Source organism: Hippopotamus amphibius, chromosome 7 (genome assembly GCF_030028045.1).
Source record: "Hippopotamus amphibius kiboko isolate mHipAmp2 chromosome 7, mHipAmp2.hap2, whole genome shotgun sequence".
In the NCBI taxonomy this organism is placed as follows: Eukaryota; Metazoa; Chordata; class Mammalia; order Artiodactyla; family Hippopotamidae; genus Hippopotamus; species Hippopotamus amphibius.
This window is the reverse complement of record NC_080192.1, coordinates 19763405-19777114: the sequence shown is the minus strand read 5'-3', so window position 1 is coordinate 19777114 and position 13710 is coordinate 19763405. Positions and strand designations below refer to the sequence as shown.

Genomic DNA, 13710 nt, shown 5'->3' with positions numbered 1-13710 from the left:
AGAATTCTCTTCAAAACCATACTTCTGAAAGCAATACTATTCCATGGGGCAATCTTTAAGGTATTCTGAAAAGTAAAATATGGTAGGTTTAGAAGACAAAGAAGGTAGAAGATAAAATTTTGAATCTTTCATTAGCTTATGAGGTTTAAGGATAAATGAAAGATAGAAAAAAAGTACTTGCTTTGGGGCATCCAGCATGAAGAGATTCTTACATTTGGAATAAAGTAAGCACAGGATTAAAACTTGTGCCACTTTAAAAACATATTACCTGGAGCTAAGACTTGAGAGAAAGATTTTGAAAAAAAAATGTACTTAATAATAACTTTGTAATAAAAATTATTTAATTTTAATAGTAGAGGAGAAAGCTGACCACTTGAACTACAAGGTTGGAAATTTTTACTTGATAATTGTCACTCAACTCTTCAGTATAACAGGAAAAGTTAGGAGTTTGAAACATTCATAAAAAAAAACACTGAAGTGCTAGGGAGAAATGGGAAAAAGAGCAGAGCTAAGGTCATACTTTAAAAAGATCTCTCAGTTTTTATTAACTATGGTTTGATGGTATAAGGTCTTTCGACAAACTCAACTATGTGATTTATTTATTATACTTTCACATAATCCACAGGATATCATTGGAAAGGTTAAATAAATAAGTTATAAAGCCGAGAAAACAGAAGGGAGGAGAAGTGAGGATTGAAAAAAGTTTCCTAAAATACAGCAGAGAAAATGTGTATGGGGTTGGAGATGGGGAGGCAGTGGGTGGGAAGGGAGAACGGGGGAACAGGGAAGTTGGTGAAATTAGATAAGCTTCCTATTTTAATATTAGTTTCATGGAACTGGTTATAGTGTAAGAATAAGAGAAGCCTGAATCTATAAGCTCCAAATTTACCCTTAATTTCTTGAAGCTGGTTATATCACAAGCATACAGATATTACCAAAATTTAGTGAGCCTTTAGTCATTTCTGTATATGAATATAAAGGAAAATACATATAACTATCATATCTTACCTATTAAAGACTTTACTGTTATCATCACCTTAATACAAATCTGATTAAAGCTCGATACAAAAATAATTTGGCCTATGTTTCAAAGGACGCATTCCAAAGAGATTTGCTGCTATGTTTCCAGAGATGTTGCTTAGAAAATCTGCTGTTTTGCTATATTCTCCCTTAGAGGTTAAGAAACAGAGTCTGGTTTGTTAAACATCAAAAAGAAGAGTCCAATTTCTAATCTCCAAGAGACAAAGCTACTGGTGGTCTAAGGAGGACATGAGAGACCTCAAAACTGAAGTCTACTGAACTGTGGGATTATTTTTGGCAAGTGATAATGGCAGTTTGTCCAACATAAGTAATGAAGAAGAGAGAAGGCAGCCATAAGTCTGAGGTTCCAAAAAATCATGTCTGTATTTGCGTCACTGGAGAAAGTGTATAAAGAAGCCACACTAATGAGATTATGATGGCAACACTAATAGTTAAACACTACTTTCTTATATACAAAAACTGCTGGAGGCTTATAGGACTGCCAATATTTACATTTATTTGTTTTTATGTTAATGAAAGCCAAGATACTAAATTCTTTCATAAATAATGTTGAAATTCTTCTAAAGTTTTAGATTAGAAGGGGGAAAAAAAAACCCTCTTACTCGATCTAATAGAAATAAATGACTTTCCTTTTTAAAAATAATAATACTCCTTATATTTTCAAGTTTTTTCCTCTCAGTTTATGAGCTTGAATCACAATCCACTTATGAAAGATGGAAAATATAAAGTTTTTTTCCCTACTTAGGTAAACAATAAAGAAAAGACATATTGAGTTGATAGGTGGATAGTTCTTTTGTTATCTGAAGAGAGAATGAGTAGAAATTGAAAAGATGCTATGGGTTGGAAAAAAGCAACCAGTCCTCCAATCAGGCTTCATTTACTTAAATTTTAACTTAGTGAAATGGACTCAACCATTTTTTTGCCTTCTGATTTTCAACAGTGCTATATTTAAAATATCTATAGTGCATTTTATGAAACATATTAGAGTAAGATGTTATATTTAGAATAAAATTTTCAGGTGAAATATTCTGTATAATAGACAATAAATGTTTGCTGAACAATCACAACACAAAAACAATCACATGCTCAATTATCTCCTTCTGGAAGCTTTCCATGAAGAGATATAAAATTAATTTAAATAAATCTGTTAATCACTGTAAAATGGACGATAGCTATCTAAAAAAGGGAAGCTTTCTTTCTTTCTTTTTTTTTTTGTCATAAAGAGATATTTATTGGGACTCCTTTGTATAAAAAGGGACAAGCTCAAGAAGGAACATGGCAGAATTACAAAATTTTGAAAGCCATGTTACATGAAAACCTGGACCAAGGAAGCACTTTTTAAAAATCTTGAGTATGGTAGTACTTTGTACAGCACATAATAAATTTATAGAACTTAATATTTGAGGACAGTAGTGGAAATAACAGGTTTTTTTAAGATGGCATAGTTAATACTTCGATATCAGAGACAAAGCTATTAATAAAGTTGAAATATATCTAAGCAAATCCTGGAACAATGGAGTAGCTGAGTATCCATATCCCTAAGATCAAGGCAAAAGCTTTAAACATTCATCCAATAATTCAGTGTAAACCAACTCCTATTTTTTTTATATACTGAAAGCAGACTTTTTTACCTTAATGAATGATTACACCTGGGAAATTGTACCTGCCTTAATAGTCAGCTTCATCCACCTTATGTGGGGTTGATTTTGCCTTACAGAAAACAACCATTAAAGTTTCTTTTCCCTTGCCCAAGATCTAAAAAACAGTCAAGCATTATATACAAATATGGAAAGGCCTGTGCCAAGCTAACAAATGAAAACTATAACTCAAAATGAGGTATGTACACTGACAGTAAGTGCACTGGTATGCTCTATACAAAATGATGCTGGAGAGTTCACAAACAGTTGATGTAAAACAGTGGTTTCCTAGGAACTTACTTTATCAGACCTTTAGAAGGCCGTAGAAAACTTCATTTTTAACAAGGGCCCCAGATGATTCTAGGTTTTGATTAAAGTGTAGTTTGAGGAAGCACTTTTAACCTTCATTGTGTGTCAGATTACACACATGATAAAATTAAATTACAAACCATGTCACTGAACAAAAAATAGTATCTTTATATAAGCTATCTTATATAAGCTATATAAGATATCTAAATACAATATGATTTTTAAAATGAAATCATGTGTATACAGTTGTATTCATAAAGTACACTAATCAAAAGCTATACAACATTAACAGCAAATACAAATGAAGATATTCCTCTGAATTTCATGTTTCATCGAGCATCAAAAAACACTAATCTTTTAGTCCTTTTCTTGTACGTTATTCTGTATCCACATTCTCTGTATTGGGTTGGATCCCTTGATTTTATTTCATTTTCTGTGTGACATTCTCCAGATATATATCATTGGCTGCTGCTTTGGGGGTTGAACGTCCTTCTGGGTGTCCACTGCTGTCCTCACGAAACACGGAAAAACTTTTCTGCGATTCCAGATTGCAACTCGCTGCTGTGTCTCATGAAGCTTTATTTCTAATGACTTATACAGATTTAGAAAGTGCTATACTCTGATATTAACTCTGATACTGCTGCCACCAAGAGTCAAGTCAGAACTTTTCTTTTCTTGTTCTTTTTCTAGCCCAAGTTCACAAATTACTTTTATTCAGTTGGTTGGTTAGAGCATGTGCTGATGACCCATTGATTCAATGCCCTTCATTGTGGTTCTGAACCCACATGGAATGCCTAATCTTGATTCTGTCTCTCTGTATTAGTCCCTATAGATTCTTAAGAGCACTGAATAAAAGAGTCATAACATACCAGTTCAAACACATTACTGCTGTCAGAAAATTACTCCAAAAGTGAATATCCTGTAGTTTTGCTCAGTAGAATCATCCTTACAACTAATTACTAAGAATTCTATTATGTATAGCTTTTATTACCATATTTGCACATGTTTCTCTTTTTAAAATATTTATTTACTTACTTACGGCTGCATCGGGTCTTAGTTACAGCATGCAGGATCTTTTGTTGTGGCGTGTGGGCTCTTCGCTGTGGCGTGCGGGCTTCTCTCTAGTTGTGGTGTGTGGGCTCCAGAGCGTGAGGGCTCAGTAGTTGCAGCACACGGGCTCTCTATCTGTGGAGCATGGGCTCCAGAGTGCGTGGGCAAGTATTTGTTGATTTCAGAGTAATCTGGTGCTGTGGAAGATCCATCTTCCTCTTTTCATTATAATGCAAATATCTAAAATTTAAGTCTTGGGACTTCCTTGGTGGCCCAGTGGCTAAGATTCCTTGCTCTCAATGCAGGGGCCCAGAACTAGATCCCACAAGCCGCAACTAAGAGTTTACATGCTGCAACTAAAGATCCTGCATGCTGCAACTAAAGATCCCACATGCCGCAACTAAAAGATCCTGCATGTCGCAATTAAAGATCCTGCATGCTGCAACAGAGACTGAAGAAGCCACGTGCCACAATTAAGACATGGCACAGCCAAATAAATAAATATTTAAAAAATAATAATAAAATAAATTTAAACTCTTGCTATCATAAGTTAACTAATGCTAGAACTCCATTATAAATATGTCAGCTACACTACAACTTTGCTATCCCTCATTTTACTCAAATGATATTTCTTCTCTGAAATATGTATTAATAGAATTTTGTAAATTTAATTATACTTTTACTTTCTAGGAATAAAAACTTTAAAAGAATTTCTATAGCAAATTATTTTGGAATTCACTACTTAAATTAAAAGCATAATAAATTCAGATGGACTCCTGTTCAGTTTTTGAAAACTTATTACTACACGTGCCTATTAAAGAGGACTTAATGAAATATCTGCAATGGGACTTCCCTGGTTGTCCAGTGGTTAAGAATCTGCCTTCCAATGTAGGGGACGCGGGTTCAATCCCTGGTCAAGGGACTAAGATCCTACATGCCGAGCGGCAACTAAGTCTGTGCTCTACAACTAGAGAGCCCACATGCCACAACTAGAGAGCCCATGTGCCACAACTAGAGAGCCCACATGCTATGGAGCCTACATGCCACAACTAGAGAGAAGCTTGCACACTGCAACAAAGAGCTTGCATGACGCAATGATCCTGTGTGCCTCAACTGAGACCTGATGCAGCCAAAAATAAATACATACATACATACATAAACAAATATTTTAAAAAGAGAAATATCTGCAAATATGGTAATAAAAGCTATACATAATAGAATTCTGAGTAATTAATTATAAGGATGATTCTACTGATCAAAACCACAGAATACTCACTTTTTTTTTAAATCTTTATTGGAGTGTAATTGTTTTACAGTATTGTGTCAGTTTCTGCTGTACAACAAAGTGAATCAGCCACATGTATACGTACATCCCCATATCCCCTCCCTCATGAGCCTCCCTCCCAGCCTCCCTTTCCCACCCCTTTAGGCTTGAGGACACCGGGGGGAGGGGAAGCTGACACGTAGTAAGAGTGTAGTATTGACATATACACACTACCAAATGTAAAATAGATAGCTAGTGGGAAGCTACTATAGAGTACAGGGAGATGAGCTTGATGCTTTACAATATTCACTTTTGAAATACTTTTCTGATAGTGGTATTGTGTTTGAACTGGTGTGTTATGAGTCTTTCATTCAGTGCTCTTAAGGATCTATAGAGACCCGTTCAGAGAGACAGAATCAAGATCAGGCATTCCATGTGGGTTCAGGACCACAATGAAGGGCACTGAATCAATGGGTCATCAGCACATGCTCTAACCAACCAACTGAATAAAAGTAATTTGTGAACTTGGGCTAGAAAAAGAACAAGAAAAGAAAAGTTAGGATGCTCTCTTATGAAAAACTTTGGTAAGATATACTTACGTCTGGAGTTTTTTATTTTTTAATTGCAGTATTTCAAGACAAGTTATCTTCTGCACCAGGCCCGTCCACCCCATTATGAATGCTTACACTGAGATCCTTGTCAGAATATGGTGCTAAAATGCCTTCCTCAAGCTGATGGTCTCTAAAACCTCTAAGACACTTCCCTCCCACCTGAGGTGAGTCCACTCCCTTATTATAGCTCATTTTCTTCTCTGGTCTTTACTTTCTCTCCCGTTAATTTACACAATCTTAGACAAATTTATAGTTAAGGTGGAATCAATATGTCTAAAAGAAGTAAATCTAAGCAAGCAATTACTTAATTTACATTACTATTATTTCCTCCTCACTAATCTGTAAAACCTCTATGTGAGGGTCCTTATTTCTGGCAGAGGTGGTCAGTAGGAAAAAAGATAGAAAGGCATTGAGAAATTAAAGTTGGGTAACTAATAAATTATAGTCAGTTTCAGAGCAAAAGAACTACACCACACATTTTCAGCAAGTATAGAAACTGTCATTGTTAGAAAATCTTCAAACGCTTCCTTATGAACTTTAATAGTGGTGTACTGTTCCTTTTGTCACAACTTCTATCTTACGAGTTAGGGAGTTGTTTAAATTAGTTGGAATGAAAGATATGAAGTCAAAAGATAAAAATAATTTTCTGTTAAATCCCCTGGTCTTTACTGGTTCCCAGTTTGTGTATCATTTAAAGGAAATTCCTATTAAATTTAAAACTACCTTAAGCTTATCCTCTAAAAGTTCTCTCTCCTGTATTTGATTGCTTGCTTCTACTCCTTTTTCTTTCTTTTGTGTATAGAGTTACGGTGTTATAATGAATTTAAGGCAGATAAAGTAAACTTTATTGGTACTTAGCTAAATAAATAAAGAATTAAATGTTTTGGCTTGCAAGGACTGTTTCAGATAAGCTGTCCCACACATTATCTAAATTATTTTATTTAAGATACTGATGACACAAAAATATGATATGGAGAATAAATTCCAAAAGAAATATAATCTTTTCATACACACTTTTAAGAAACACTGATTTATAAATTTAGCATCCTAAATCTATTACCTTATCAATTATTTTTAAAAGATGAGTATTTTGTGTTCCCAATTCTCTTATGTTACCCTTACTCCTTCTTTAAAATTTTTTTATTTAAATTAATTTAAGTTATCTGATACAATACTAAAAAACAAAGAATTTATACAGCAATCAAATATCCCTCTACAGCTCTAAGGGAGACTGGCATCTGTGTACACCAGCTTGTTGATGTGTGACCATTCATCAAATATGACTGAGAATTCTAAACCCTCCTGAAGTTCGTAGTTCAAAATATGTATACAATTTCCAGAGCTTATAAGCACCAGAAATAAAAATAGTTATGGTTAAACAACTAGTTCCTATAAACATTATTCAAATCAATACTTTCATGGCAATTGAATGACACACAAAAATAGCTATAATGAAAAATATGTAAGCATCAAAATATTGAGCTGCATGATTATGGCAAATGTGGTATTAGTGAAGAATATATGAGGAACAGATAAGCATCAAGGCAGGTGCATATACCAAATGGATACTGACAACCATCTAACTTAGTCGTGCCTGCCCACTACATGTCTTCCCTTCAGTGTTCTAAGGAAAACAGGAAATCAGGAAAACACATCGAGAAAAGCAAGAAATTTAAAACCTCAATTTAGCAATATTATTCTTTACTGCTAACAAAAATACATAAGAAAAATAAAATAACAAGGAATAAACAAAAGGGTAAATACATCATAAAAGCAATACTTCTTAACCTTAAATGTGTGTATGGTATGACTGGTTCTGACCTCCCTAACTTTCAATCTCAAGGCAACTTGGGAAGGATTCAAAAGGCAGCCAAAACATTGAAAAATCATAATCTGGAAAACTGGCATAATGATTCTTTACACATGGTTTCCTTAGAGGCTAGTTCACTGACTTTAGCAGAGAATAATTTGTGTAGTTTTTTTTTTTTTTTTCTTTTCCAAAGATACAACAAAAAGTACTGGTTTCTAGGTTTTCCAGATATCCAGGCCGTGACAAAGCACAGGTTGTTACCTCAGGGGCTCTCAACTGGCAGTTAAAACTGTCACGGTTTTCTCCCTTAGGGAAAATCTCTATCAAATCCTTCTCACATTTGTTGCAAGATAGAATGTAGAGGAAGCAGGATAAATGTGGTCATTTGAGTTCCACTTATGCCAACTCAAAGTTACTACTCATGCAGTTTACCATTCTGCTAAGCTTTGCTTCTCTCTTTTAGTTGTAGTCAAACAGAAATGAAACTAGGAAGGATAAAGTATTTTACCCTTTTAGTTTTCAAAGTTGGATAAATTACAAAATTAATTCAACAGACAAGTACGTTCACTTGTATCTTTTCTTTATCCACACTTGTATGTATGGGAAATCAATCACTGTGCATGCCAGCTTTTAACTTCAATGAACAGTGTGATGCTAAAATACCAGAGGAAATTGTCTGCCCCCAAACTTTTATGTAATAAAAAAATACTGAGTTTGGTACTGGTTAGTAAACCTTAGCTATTATAAAGGAAACAAAACACATATTAAAATACCTACAGAATTAAACATAAAAATTAAAAAAATAGCATATAATTGTTAAACTGAATCTCCACCAGGGTTTTCCATAGCTTTGACTATATATGAACCAACAGCTCCTCCTTTTGTCTATACTGCCAATCAATGATGAGGAATCTACTCTGGAACTCTCTAGACCACAGGAAGTCATATGAGGGTCATATCCCAAACAAGGTTTTAAAGCCCTTAATTACTCTTAAAAAACTACACCTTATCTACAGAGCACTCTACTTCATGCTTGATTAGTTTCCCCAGGTCCAAGGTGTACAATTTCTTGATAATAACATCTTCAATAATCAGTTGGAGAGTCTTTCCTTAGGTAATGGAAGTCACATTTCCCCCGGCCAACACCCACTGCTGGCAACAGATGCATCAGAACCACCAGAACCAAGGAGATTATTCATGTTTTAAGCCAGCCAAAGAAAATAGAGCTTAAAAAATACTAAGTGCCTGAAGAGACTGTTTTGGCAAATATGGTTTCAAAAAATACAAGTCAATTAGCTTCTTAATGTGGAAGTCGGATTTTCCTAATGCACAATTTATTACTGGCAAAGGATTCGCCAAGCTCTGCCAGTAAAAAGGGGGAGAATGGTTGGAAAAGTGATCTATGCACACAATTCCAGTTAAGTTATAAATGCGATATGTAATTTAGTAAAGACTTGTGCTGCACTATTATGACAACAAACATTAAATCAGAATCAATTATCTGCCACATTTGGAATACAACAGTATTATTACTCACTGAAAAATCTTGTGTAAAACTTGCTTTAAAAGGGAAAAAAAAAATCAGAAAATGCCAGCAGGTGTTCCAGGAACATTTATTAATAATGAGATCCAAATTTAGAGATCAATTAATGGATCATAAATCTAGAGAGAACTTTAGATATCATTTTATGTTTGAGGGGACTGAGACCTTAAGAGGCAAGCAGTATGGTCTGAATAAGGTCACACAGGATTGCATGACAAAGCTAAGCAACTACAGCATGTTGCATCCCAGAAGTACAGTGTAAAGATCTGGGTGTCCTCTGAGGCATTCAAATTGTCTCACAGGTAACTACTTCCTGGAACTGCAATCATTTTCGTTATCTCACAGAAGGTAGCAATGCAGGGGTGACAGAAAAAGGTACAGAGACCAAAAAGCAAGGTACTGCTTCTTTCTCTGTGTATTGGTACCTGTGACATTTGAACTATTTTTTTGGCTTCTGGTTAAAGGAGTTGATATTGAGTTGGTCAAAAAGTTCGTTCAGGTTTTTCCGTGACATCTTACCTGAACAAACTTTTTGGCCAATCCAATTTTAATTAAGCTGTTTTAATTACCTAGTCTCTATAGTAGATTTATAGGTATGTGACAAGTGAGGCAGGCAAATATAAAAGCAGTGCATTCCAGGAAATATCTAGGACCTAGGAAGAGGAAGTTTTCAGGGCAGCTTACAAAGAAAGCCGAAAAAGATTGTAGGTCATCCTGATACCCAGAAAGCCTGAATTTTTTTTTTTTTTAAATCAGTGTTCATAAGTTACAGGACTTTCTATGTCTTCCTATCTGACGTGAGTGATCACTACATGGGTAGTCAGCAAATTCAAACTTTTACACAAGTGAAGAAACTGAAACAGCTTGAGAAATACACTCACTGTCTTATGATAGTGAGAATGACATTACTAGAGAGGATGACATGGTTCTAAATAATAATTCAGGAAGAAAGAGAAAAGATTACAAGAGGGTTGAGGGCTGACTAAATATTAAGGTGTTGAGTGGAAGAATATCACATTTTGGAAAAAGATGAGAAACTGAGCATATATGGAATTACAGGTATAAGACTGCTTATGGAGCAGCAACTCATATTCTGAAACGACAAAAATATAAAGGCAATTAAGAATGAAAGAAATCCTATTACTGTCCTTAGTAGGGGAGTGAACTTGTGGCATTGTTAATTCCCTTTTGGGTACAGAATGGTTATTTGAGAGATCTCAGGAGTAGATTTTTATAAGGTTGGTTTTCAGAAAGACAGGTTTTCTGGAGACCATACTATCTTCCCTTTTGTTGATACAAACAATTCCTTAAATTCCAGAATGTAGGCTTCTAAAATTCAGCATTGATAACATGTGTTGATAGTAATGTGTACGGTGGGTGATAAACTCCTCGAGATCACACCAACAGACAAAGTAGAATTCATTTGATGAGTTACGCTGATATGGCCTTCTCTACATTAATAACTAAAACTAAATTTTTAGTGGTGGGTAAGCAAGAGAAACTTTAGTCACCCTCTGAGGCTGAGAAAAAAATTGGGCATTTTAATGAAAATCTACAATCTTGTTGGGAAAGTGAAACACTTTCTAGTATTGATAAGGCAATTTCTAATAAAGCTACCCTCTAGAATTAGCTGGGGTTAGACTCTTACATCAAATTTCTTTTTCTTTCTACCTATAGCCCTCTGAACTCTCTTTGTTCTCAGTCACTCTTAAAGATCTGAATCACCTTGGAAGAATTAACAACTACTTAGAAGACTAACACACAAAAAAGAGGAAGGCAATTTACTATCCGGGAATATATAGCAATACAAAGCTATCTAGGTCACTTATTTGTCCTTCTGCCTCAGTTAATCTGCTATTGGTTCCTTCTAGTGTATTTTTCATTTCAGTTATTGTGTCGCATATCTCTGTTTGTTTGCTCTTTAATTCTTCTAGGTCTTTGGTAAACTTTTCTTGCAACTTTTTGATCTTTGCATCCAATCTTTTTTCAAAGTCCTGGATCATCTTCACCATCATTATTCTGAATTCTTTTTCTGGAAGAGTGCCTATCTCCTCTTCCTTTAGTTGTTTTTCTGGTGTTTTATCTTGTCCCTTCATCTGGTACAAAGTCTTTTGCCTTTTCATTTTCTCTGTCTTTCTGTGGCTGTGATTTTCAGTTCCACAAGATGAAATACTGCTGATACTGCTTGATTCTGCTGTCTGCCCTCTTGTGGAGGAAGCTGTCTAGGAGGCTGGTGGGTGCTTCCTGATGGGAGGGACTGATGGTGGGTTGGGCTGGGTGGGTGAAGCTCAGTAAAACTTTAATCCAATTTGGTGGGTGGAGCTCAGTGACACTGTAATCTGGTTGTCTGCCAATGGGTGGGGCTGTGTTCCCACCCTGGTGGTCGTTTGGCCTGAGGCGACCCAGCACTGGAGCTTACAGGCTCTTTGGTGGGGCTAATGGTGGACTCTGGAAGGGCTCACGCCAATGAACACTTCTCAGAACCCCTGCTGCCAGTTCCCCTGTCTCCTCGGTGAGCCATAGCTGCCCCCCACCTCTGTAGGCAACCCTCCAACACCAGCAGGTAGGTCTGGTTCAGTCTCCTATGGGGTCACTGCTCCTTCCCCCTGGGTCCTGGTGAGCACTTTTTTGTGTGCCCTCCAAGAGTGGAGTCTCTGTTTCCACCAGTCCTGTGGAGGTCCTGCAATCAAATCCTGCTGGCTTTCAAAGTCTGATTCTCTGGGGATTCCTCCTCCCATTGTTGGACCGCCAGGTTAGGAAGCCTGACGTGGGGCTCAGTACCCTCAGGACTTCTGCGGTATAACTGTTCTCCAGCTTGTGAGTCACTCACTCAGCATTTATGGAGTTTGATTTTAACGCAATTGCGTCCCTCCTACCATCTCATTGCGGCGTCTCCTTTGTCTCTGGATGTGGGGTGGTTTTTTTTGGTGAGTTTCAATGTCTTTCTGTTGATGGTTGTTCAGCAGTTAGTGGTAATTCCGGTGCTCTTGCAAGAGGGAATAAGTGCACGTCCTCCTATTCCGCCATCTTGATTCTTCTCTCTACAAAGCTATCTAGATTCTTCCCATGTCAGTGACAGAAATTGGAGGAGTCAATGATACACATTGCAATGGGTCTCTAATGACTCTTCTCTACTTCTATGAGGCATTTCTAAAACAGGGTAGTATTGTAATTTGTTCTTTAAAATTACAGTTTTGTAAAGACAGATACAGGAAACACAACTAGCTATGCAGATGCTGCTGAATCAATATTTTAGGTGATGACTTATAACATTAGAATGATTATACTCCTGGAAAAATGTTAAGTAGTTTAGAAAAACCAAAAGATTATGCTTATCAAGACCCAAAGGTATGATCAAGGGGCTTTAAACTGAAATCAAAGGATAAAAAAAAATTCCTCAGTTAAAACTGTAAGACTATGGGGACTTCCCTGCTGATCCAGTGGTAAAGAATCCACCTTCCAATGCAGGTGATGCGGGTTCCATCCCTGGTTGGGGAACTAAGATCCCACATGCTGCAAAGCAACTAAGCCCCTGCACCGCAACTACTGAGCCCAAGCACCTCAACTAGAGAGCCCAGATGCCACAAACTACAGAGCTCACATGCTCTGGAGCCTGTGTGCCACAACTAGAGAGAGAAAACCCTCATGCCACAACTAGAAAAAAGCCTGAGTGCTGCAACAAAGAGCCCATGCGCTGCCAAGAAAGATCCTGTGTGGCGCAACGAAAATCCCGTGTGCCCTAAGACCTGACGAGGCCATAAATAAATAAATAAATAAATAAATAAATAAATAAAAAACCTGTAGGACTATGAACAATAACAGCATCATAGGGGAGAAGCAGAGTGGAAGAACTATCAGGTAATTATTAAGAGAAGAGATATAAACAAACAGAAAACAAATTCAATAGCTTAAAAAAAGTGTGTGTGTGTGTGTGTGTGTGTGTGTGTGTGTGTATTTGTATGCAGCAAACCCAAAATTTAAAATAAGTAAATCTCAGCGATTAACACTTCGTAGGAAGGAATTCATGAATGGGAACTAGCATTTGAAAGGAGTATTTTACAATGTTTTATAATGGAAGGTGGAAGATATCTTTAAATCAATACATACACATGTATATGGAACTTCTTGAACATGGGATAAAGGAATCTCTAAGTGAGGCTAAAAGAAGGCAATAGTTCTATTATCAGAAAGAACATACTTTTCGGCCACCTGACCAGATGGAGGATTTAGGCTGAGTTTTCCTAAAACATGTTGCAAACAAGTACAGGCATAAGATACAGCCATGATGGGTGGGGGACATTAACTCTTTATATGTACCGGCAGCTTACTTCTGTTTAAATTAGAGCATCTGATGAATTCCTAAGTTACCCTGTTGAGAGTTTCATCCTCCAACAAATAAAGGAAGTAATGAGAGGAACTGATTTAGCAATTTCACACTTTAATTT

The 13710-nt window shown here is 36.3% G+C and overlaps 1 protein-coding gene and 1 pseudogene across 3 annotated transcripts in view; both read right to left on the bottom strand.

The window, feature by feature from the left end:
* Positions 1–13710, bottom strand: part of WASHC3 (WASH complex subunit 3) — a 51355-nt gene that overhangs the window by 17522 nt on the left and 20123 nt on the right. The window lies entirely within an intron of this gene.
* LOC130856734 (DNA-directed RNA polymerases I, II, and III subunit RPABC4-like) lies at positions 3317–13549 on the bottom strand (annotated as a pseudogene).